This window comes from Melospiza melodia, chromosome 1 (genome assembly GCF_035770615.1).
Source record: "Melospiza melodia melodia isolate bMelMel2 chromosome 1, bMelMel2.pri, whole genome shotgun sequence".
Classification (NCBI taxonomy): Eukaryota; Metazoa; Chordata; class Aves; order Passeriformes; family Passerellidae; genus Melospiza; species Melospiza melodia.
The window spans coordinates 130,149,274-130,159,295 of NC_086194.1; positions in this window are offsets into that span (position 1 = coordinate 130,149,274).

Here is a 10,022-nt window from a genome sequence, read left to right on the forward strand (position 1 = left end):
AATCTGTGATGGAAATTTCCAAGAAAATCACTTTGACAGGAGATTACTAGTTTTACTGCAGGCCAGATGCAAACTGAAAGATAACTGAATGTGTTGATGCTTTCATCTTGGAGGTGCCAAGTCTACTGCATTTCCCGTTTTATTTCTTACTCAAAAGTGGGTCATACTTGACTTTGCTTCTGTAAAAATATCAAACTGTGGAAAATACATTGGATACTGGAAAATATAATAATAAATTGCCAGATATTATTTTTTATGATTCTATATTCAAATTTTCCCAATAACAAAGAAAAAATAATATTCTGTCATGACAAAAAAGACACTGCCCAAAAGATATTGCAACCTTTTCCAACTGTATTTAATAGGGCAGATGCAACTTTTAGCCAAATGAGAAGAACCTAGACAGATCCCTAAACACTTAAATGCATTACTGAATGTATCATATATATCCCAGTGCCTGCAGAAATAAGTAGAACACTACTTTGTTCTTTGAGTGTTCACATGCCTGAGGACACCTAGAAGGAATCTGCCTCTTTTTTTGCTTCATTACAGGCAAAACCAACCCAACACTTGCTTTGGTAGATTGCTTTGACAGCTGCATTAAGGTCACTGTGTGATGTTTGTACATATTCAACTCCTTCCATGATTTTCGCTTGGCTTCAGCACTCATTTCCACTGTTGGCAGAGAAGCTTCATGCACAGGGATGAATGATGTGAGAGAATATGACAAGAAAAATCACAGCTTTGTTTCCACAGCGCAGCTCCTTGAGCACCTTAACTTCCTGCTAAAATTAACCTACATTTGTTAGCCAACACAAGGACACGTCTCATATGTTTTGTTGCCCTATCTTGTCATTTGCCACAGACATCCCCATCACAGCTATCATAAGAGTACTGGGTAAAGAAATAACAGGCTGAAAACAGAAATTAGAATCCTTCATAACCTTTATAAATAGAGCAAAATAAATTTCTCTGAAATATCTGTGGTCATTGTTTATAACATTTAGCCATTAAGCCTTTCCCTATTTTCTTTGACAGAGGTAGTTGATGGTCCATCATGCTGGCACAAGGAATGTGGGCCACAGCTGCCCACACCCGAGGAAACAACTTCTCCAGTGCTAATGGAAATGTATTTTTAAAAGTAATCGATGACTGAATCATCAGCTTTGAGATAACCTACCTCTGCCTACCACTATTCAAATGCCTTGTCAGTTACATCTGTGCTCAACAGTTGCTCCCTTTCCCAGCCTGGCACTTGGCACAGGCCTCCTTCTGCTGCTCATGGCAGGCAGAAGTGTCACTTAAGCAAGTGTTCAGGAGTTATTCCAGGGGGAGAAAAATTAGAAAAAAGGATGAAAGGTTTCCTTGCATGTTTCTGAGCTCCCTTGTTTCCAGGATCACTCGTTGGCCTCAGAAGCTAAGTCGGCTTTGCAGCGTTCCTTCCCCACAGTGATCCAGCTAAGCAGTTGAGCCTTTTCCGCAATTAATCCGGCAGGGCTTGTTTTCACTATTTATGCCAGGTGACAGATTATGGAAAATCAGGTGCTCCTGAGCTGAGACACACAAATATATGCATGCATGTCTAAAAGTACAACTGTTTAGAGCAGCCTCAATATCTCCTAGATGAAGTAATGTATTAGCTTTTGTGGGATTTGGGAGGTGTGAGGCAGCCCCTGGCTAGAGATTCATGGCAATTGTTTGGAGGCCAGGCAGGAAGGGAAAAATGTAGGGCTTTAGCAGTGTTCAGAGTCAATATCCTGAGATACTTAGGTGTTATTTAATCTATCTGCACCGCGTTAAGTTTTGTTTGTTTGTTTTATGTGTTTAGGTGCAGTCTGAGAAAACAAAGTGATAAATTGAGTTAAGGGTGGAGGGGTTTTTGTGGCTGAACCTGAACTTTTTGCAAATTGCTTTTATAGTCAAGGTAAGAAATCACTGCCTAACAGCATAAGACCATTTGCATATAATGCATGAGTGCAGTTGTTCTTCACCAATCCTTTATATCAACTTTTTTTCCTACTACTGACAGTTTTAGAGGGAGGGTGAACAAACTGGCAAAGGGTAATCTGATTTTATATTCTGTTACATTAAAAGGGGAAAGCTCTCAGACAGCATTTGTGAACCTTGTACAGGGTTATTTATAGAAGATTCATCTGTTCCTCAGGGAAACAAAGAAACCTTTTCAACCCTGTCTAAAGTACAGGAATGATCTAAGTTAAAACCTGCCTGCGGGCAAACAGTGTGTAACAATTCAGAGTTTATCCTTGGACAGGGAGCATGTCGGGTCTCTGCTGTACCCTATTTGCACCTTGTGCAATCATTTATACTTCTGTGAAATAACTGCAAAATACCACCTTTTGTCTGACTTGGACTTTGATTGTATTTTATATGGCTCCGTGGAGCTATGGATGATGGTGGCTTCCAAAGAAGAGATTACATCTGAAATGCTCCTGTAGATCGATCTCAGGCTGTTAAGTATGTTAGAAATGCTGTTGCAGAGTGCTCTGGCAAGCTTGGCAGGTTGTTTGACAGTGGTTTACATTATCATTATCCAACCCCACTCCCTGCCGGAGCTGCCGGAGCTGCCTTCCACATTGCAGAGCTGGTGGGAGCAAGGTGGACTCTTGCCTTAGTAGCTCTGGTGCAAAGATTAGCATTTTAGCAACGGGGAAAACAGGTGGATTCGCTCTGAAATGGCCAACTGAGTAGAAGTATCTGAGGAAAAGTCTGTGATACACTGAAGGTTACAGTGTGGTACAACAGCTTCTTCTAGCTCCTCCAAAGCCGGAGGGGCTGCCAGTGAGTGAGTCAATGTGCATCCTTTCTTTTGTCCTTCCATGCAGCCCCAGGCTGTTATTTTGAGCTTCAGATCCCTATCTCGACATGATAGAAAGCAGTAAGCAAGTGTAAAGGAAGGCCTTTTCCTCTCCCATTAGCATCAGGAATTTTCAATAGTGCACATAGCAGCAATGTTTTTTCTACATCTCTGCAAGAAAATTCACCAAAGCTTATCCATCATATCTGACAAATTTGACAAAAGCTGAAAAAAAGCTTTCAAAAGCAGCTGCAGTGACCACTAATTCAATCTGTTGTTATTCCTAAAACCAGAGACATGGCTCAAATGCTCCCAGAGGCAGGTATGCCTTTCCCCAATCCAGACCCCGAGATGGTTAAATCAAGGAACCACTTGACACACAACAGCCCAAAGCTTCCCCTTCCATTGCTGCCTAAAATCCCTAATGTAACTCTTCATCTCCTGACTTCATCATGTGCTGGAGAAATTGCCTTGTCTCAACAACCTGGATAGTTAATAGCTTATATCATAGAATATCCTGAGTTTAAAGGGACCCACAGGGTTATGGAGTTCATGATCCTCTGCACAGGACAGCCCCAAAATGGTTGTCCCTTATAGGAGCAGCATGAAGTATTCTGCTGGTTCTGGGCTCAGGAAGGCTTTAAGTAAGCTGTTAATGTGCATATTTGTGACATTGTCCAGCAGCAACACTACAAAAATGAAATCATCTTTGCTGTGATGTCGGGTTTTCAATCACTAACTGGAGGCTTTGCCTGGCCCATGGGGAATGAGTTCCTCACTTCTGCTCTCAGTGAATCCTCACATTCATTGTGCATTTTGGTGCTACCAGGAGGCTCAGCTTGTCTGTTTTCAGCTCTTTTCTGGATGCAAGCAGGACCAATTTGCACAATCTTAACAACATATTCTAAGAAGAACAAATATCCTGCATGTTACACCAGGGATGTCATGTGGTCCAAAATGTTTATTGTTTTTTATACACCCTGCCTTATGGAAAGCCTATTTTAAAGCATTTGGTTTTGTTTCTTTCTATGTATAGATTCTGTCATTTCTGTATTTCTGCAGGTTTAAATAGTATGGCATAGATCTGTCCTTACTGTTGCACTTATCTTCCTTCTGCAGGAATTCCAGCCACTGATATGGCCAAGACAGAAAAGCACATACCGAAACTGAACAGAATGCAAAATATGGCTTTGCAGCCTTGAACACTAACTGCTAAATAATTCCAGAGATGTGTCCATGCATGAGAACTAACACTACTGAAATTCCTTTTTAATGACAGGTATAAACAGAAATTACACCAGCATAATGATGGAAGAATAAGTTTTTGGAATTCATCAAGCTGATATCTAAAAGAGCTCTAAAACATTCTGCCAGTGCCATTGCAAATCTTAATCTCAGACCTAAACCTACAGAAGCTGAATCTTCTTGACCCACTACATTGGCTTTGACCAGATAAGACACAAAAAATACCTCATGATTGTGCTTCATCAGAAGTATAGTAGTTCATTGTTATATAGAGGTTCTGAGTTTGTGGAAATCAGACAGCCAGTAGCAGCAGCAATATCAAACCCCTATTATTCTTAATGAATCTGCAAGAAAGTTTGGCTGAAGACTACATTGAGGTCAGAATCAGGAATAGTTTTTGCTTTTAGTGCAGTTGGTCTAGATTTTCATCACAAAAAACAAGCCAGATGTGATCTGGAAGGGTCCCTCTCCCCAAACTATTTTTTTTTCCTTTTGCCTTACAGATTTAACTCAAAAATACTAAGAGCCAATATAATGGACAAATAAATTCACCACAAACTAATAATCATTTCACCCAAATGGACTTTACTTTTACAAGTTGAATGTTATTATTATATAACATATTAGTGCAATACTGACCCAGTAATAAAATGCTTGAGGAACTGAGCCTGTAGTCAAAGGAGAGCCTTCCCTAAGGTATAGCCACAATGTTGTAATAAGGTTTGAACTAGAATATATTGAGTAATGATTTAGCATGAATGGGTCATGATATAAACCATAACAAGCTGCTGCTTCTCGCTGCTTAGGTATGTTTGAGTAAAATAAAACCTCATTTAAGAACTTAGGAAAAATACGTAGAAAAATACAGACCTATACAGAAGCTTGGGCTTGCTGTAATAAGGTAGACATCAGTGTTGAAGACTTTTTAAAAGCACTTTTAAATTTGTTATCTCAACATAGTGAATTCAATTTGATAGAAGAACTCTTTGTTGATTTTGTTCTGTTTTGTTTTGTTTTAGTTGGACTTGTTTCTGTTTCATGTAGTTCAACATTAATCCTTTACTAATATTTTTAAATTATAATACTGGAATAGTACTTCTGATGCATGCTATTTTTTGTGTATGACTACAAAACAATATATTTTACTGGCATTCAGTAGTTTGATAGAGTTTAGCTCCACATAACCTGCTTTCTAGAAACAGTCATATTTTGAAAAGTCAGCAGGTTTTGCTGTTTTTCTTGAGGGAGAATTATGTTTACTTTCAAATAAAGCTCCTTGAAAATGTCAAATAAGACTGATCATAATCTGAATGTAATTGACCGTCTCCTAAGAATTTATTCTTCAGAAATAGTTTTGAATTATGAAGATTGGCAGCTCTTCTTATTAATATATAGTATATAGAAAGAATATATATATTTTGAAAATATATGCGTGTTGTATGTCAAAAGTTCAAATTCTATGTTCCTTTCATTCTCTTTCAGACCAGAACATGTTAGAGAATTTGATTAAGTGTGTAGCCGTTCTAAAATTACTCAGGTCTTGAAATTCAATGGCCTTTAGTTTTGTTCATTAATGATAAGAAGCAATTTTGGTATCATTACTGAAATGTTTTTGTTTATGAATTTAAAGTGCCTATGCTCTGCTGTGTAAATTCCTAAACTACATGCTATTCAGGTTGCTGAAGACAGACTCATCTCTTTTTCAATTACTGTTCTGATGCTCAGAAAAACTTGAACAGTTGTCCACATACATTTGAAAACTGCACTGAGCTGAAAAATTGTCTCCACCATGCAAAAGGACCATGCTCTGTACTGAAAAATGAGTAGGAGTCCTCTGCTAAGAGGTGTCAAAACTCAATGAACACTCCTGAGAATTGATAGTTTGGTCACGCCTGCTCCAAGAATATCACAGCAATTAAATTATGCTTTTAGAAAATGCCTGTAGTGGTAGTGATCAGTATTTTCATCTGTTCTTCTCTAAGGTCATGGATAACCATAACATAAGTTGAGTGCTTTTCTGGATCGATATCCTGACATGTTGGCACAGGGAACTGTGCAGCATCCATTAGCAAGGCTGACCTCTTGCCAGCATAGCATACATCAGGTGCCTGCTACACACTCATGCTGCAGTCTGGCATGGCAAAAGAAGGATCCTTATGATGTCTGGCCAAGGAAATTTCAATACTTTTTTATAGTCTGTAGTAACAAAAATGTATCAGTATCCACTAAAAACATACAGCTTCTTATTCGCAGATACTCTTTTCCTTATTGCCCATGCAAAGTCGATGAGGGTGAGCTAATGGGCCGTGCCTCATGCACCACAGATCAGAAGGGACAGCAGCAGTAATGCACATAAGCATATTATTTTACTGAATTTGCAGATTAAACTGATTAATTCTAGCAACCCTTGCTGATAGGAAATAATCAAGAAAGTGTATTAATTGTTTAATTGATTTTGACAGCAGAGGACAAATGTACCTATATTTTTCCCCCCTACCCATCTCTCCTAGACAAGCAGGTATGCACTTAATATTTAAAATTTTAGCACTCCTATCATTGTAAGTGCTGCCTGAACCACTGAAAATGTGCAATAAGTCTTATTATGTTTACAACAAACAGTTACTTACAGCCAGGTCAAAGAGCATTGTTCAGTGACTCACCTGATTTTAAATCCAGCATGTGCTATTTCTACTGCCCTAAATCAGATTTGTGTAGCATTCCTTCTGTATTCTTATCTGGGTTTTGTAGTCATAATTTGAAAACTGCTTATGTGGTCTAATGTAGGAGTCTGTCATAGTGGGAGGGTTAACTTTTTTTTCCCTAAGTTTTGATAACTTCACATAAATTACTCCATTCTGAAGGTCCATGGAGGCTGCAAGGTCTTACTGTGACTCCATTTGTAGGTTTGAGGTCAACAGGGTGTACACTTGGATCTTGATAAATATAATTTACTTCTCTGATCATTATTTGCCATGGCATTTTAGACTCTGACTCTCACACCTCACAGGTGAGGTCTTTTAGAGAGGTTACAGACTCAAGGACCTGTAGACAAATCAACCAGCACTCCCATTTCTCACAGTGGGTGGGATGGGGGAACACACTCTGTTCCCTTTAACACTGCAGCTTTATTTTCACCACTTTAAACATGATCGTATAAGAGACAGAACCCCAAGTAAATTAAAAGAATTCACACAGAGTCTATACAGTCTGCACTTTTATATGAGTTAATGCTTTTATGTGTACAGTATACAGGCACACTGGCTTTTACAGCAGCCTCTATTTGTCTGCAGCTCCATTCCAGGAGCAGGCCAGTCTTGTGTGTATTGAGGATGGCAATGCAATGCTGGAGGTAGATGACAAACAGCAGCATTTCAGATGCAACAGGACCAAACAAATTGGACCAAATCACCCCCCTAAACAGTACTGGGTGTACCACCTACTGCCGAGGGCTGCACGAAAGTTTCCATTTACAGTGCAAGATGAGACTTAAAATAAGCAAAGTTGGTTAAATGAAAGCTGTTTTGAAAGGAAAGCAAGGAGCAAATATTCTATTTATAGTAAGAAAAAATTGAACCCTGTTCGAGAGAATAGACTCTTTTAACTAACCTCTGTTCTAACTGTGCAAGTTTAAAAAAGCATGTCCATTTTTTTGCATGCATAGTATAACACAGTATCTTTCAAAGATGCTCTTGAACTATAAAAAAATTAAAATTCATGTTCATTCATTGAAGCATATACAGTGATTAAAGTGGCTTTACTCACATGGTAACATATTAACAAGGAAACTGGCCTCTACACTTAAGATTTTGGAATCAGAAAGCGGGTCCTTTTTGGGAAGAGAAAGGCTCAATGTTTCACGTGCCTAGGAAAGTTGCTTTCCTCTTCTTTGAGAACTGCCCTCGCAAAAGAAAACTTGGTCAGAAAGATGGACAGTGTTGCTCCAAAGGTGTTGCAGTGTTGCTTGATATGGTGGGAAGATCTGTGTAACTAAAAAACCATCTAGTCTGCTAGAGCAAAGTAGCCTAAAACATAGGGGAAAAGATATTTGATTTATGGCTTCCTGGACACCCAAAAAACTTTTTACATGTATGAAATAAGCTGTAAGAGTGTTGCCCTTAGTTTTGTCTGTGGCTGCCAGTGTTTGCAGATACATCTGGCAAGAGCAAAAGAGATGTCCTTCCCCTTGCACATGGCACCTTTTGACCTCTCTGCAGTTACACAGCTTTGTCTCTTTCCCCTTCTGCTCACATCCGTCTTTGACTGTTCCCACAGAACAAATCTCTGCATTTTTCATATTGGCAAGTAGATGCACTGTTCTTGCACCAGCATTGTCAAGAAAGCAACAGAACAAGAGTTGTACAAAAATATTTCTACAAAGTTGTACAATAGTTGTGCAAAAGTGATCTAAAATGTACTTTTTGAGTGGCAATTTACCCCTACAAACAGTCGTTTACAAGCAGTTCTAAAAGTTTTCACTGTTGAGATTTCATTTCACAAACACATTTTATCACAAGGAATAAAAAGTTAGAAGGGCCATTGGTTTAATTTCATATATAAAGTCTGATTTAAAATGCTCTCCTTCAAATAAATGTGTTTCATAAACTTCAGCTGCCTGATTTCTCTTTACATGTTGTTTATGTGAACGGCAAAAACTACGAAGGATTTACAAGGCTTGTGCCATGCTCTATATTGCTCCACGGTGCGCCAGTTGTCAGCTCCAAGGTCACAGCTTTATTAAAGGATCAAGATTTACAATAATGTTAACAAGAGCATGAATGCCTTCAGAGACACCTTCTTGTAGTTTACTTCCCTGAAGTCACCTGCACAATTTCTCCCCCTGCCAAAGCTACTAATCAATAAATACTGCAGTCTCCTGAAGAAAGTTCAAGTGGATCTATCATGTTGCTTTCGTAATAAATCTTTGCTTTTGTTTAACACCTGCCTTCAAAAGACATAACCTTCTTTGCCTGCAGTAATTAAACTTCCTAACAGCCTTATTTGGTGATTAAAATCTGCTCCCTTTTTAAAGGTTGAGAAACTGAGGCATGAGACCATGAAGTCATACAAGAAGTGTAAAAGGCTTGGAAACCCATCTCTGCTGGCCTCCCATGTGCTGAGGCTGAAGGCCATGCTGCCTGTACCCCAATGGTAGTTGTGCAGCATCTCAACTGAGGCTTCTGTAATTTTTCCTTTTCATGTGCTGTCACAGCCTGTCTAGGTTGCCTCTGAAGGTGTGGTGTCATCCTCACAGACACAAGCATGTACAAGAAGCTTGTGTCTGCAGGCTACTTAGCACTTAAGGTGTAGCTCTGTGTCTTCTTCTGGCCATCCCTGCAGTGCTGCCACCAACTGCTGCTAGTCACCGGCTCTGATTGACTGGTCTGGCTGCCTGTTCCATTCCATGGAAGATAATCAATCACTTCAACCAGTAGGGGGTTTGCCAGACAATGAACATCCCAGATAACCCTTATCAGCAGGGATGAGAGCAGGATAGCAGTAACCTCTGAGCTAGCACAGCCATGGTTACCAGAGGACAATTTACCACAGCATCTCAAATCCCAGGCATATCTTCTCCTGGGAGATCCCTGCCCAAGGAGTTCTGCCTTTTCTACCAGATTTTCTCCCAACCTGAAGTATGAGCAGCAAATATCCCAGCCCAGGCAACTCCTTTCACTTTGGGCCAAAGGCTTTGGAAGTGCTTCCCTTGAGACTTTCAGAACTCTTGGTACTTAGAGGCATGCAAATTTTGTCTCCATGTGGTCTAATAAGAAGGTATTCAGGCAGTGACTGGCTTTTGTTGTGCTGTCTCTGCTCTTCCTTAGGATGATACTAACATTAATAGCTAATAGTCATTGTGACAGACATTGAACAAGAACATCCTTCACAGAATCACAGGATGGTTCATCTCTCTCATCTTCACCTGGAGAGAGACCTCAGCTTCAGCTTCATTCCCTGCAGGTCC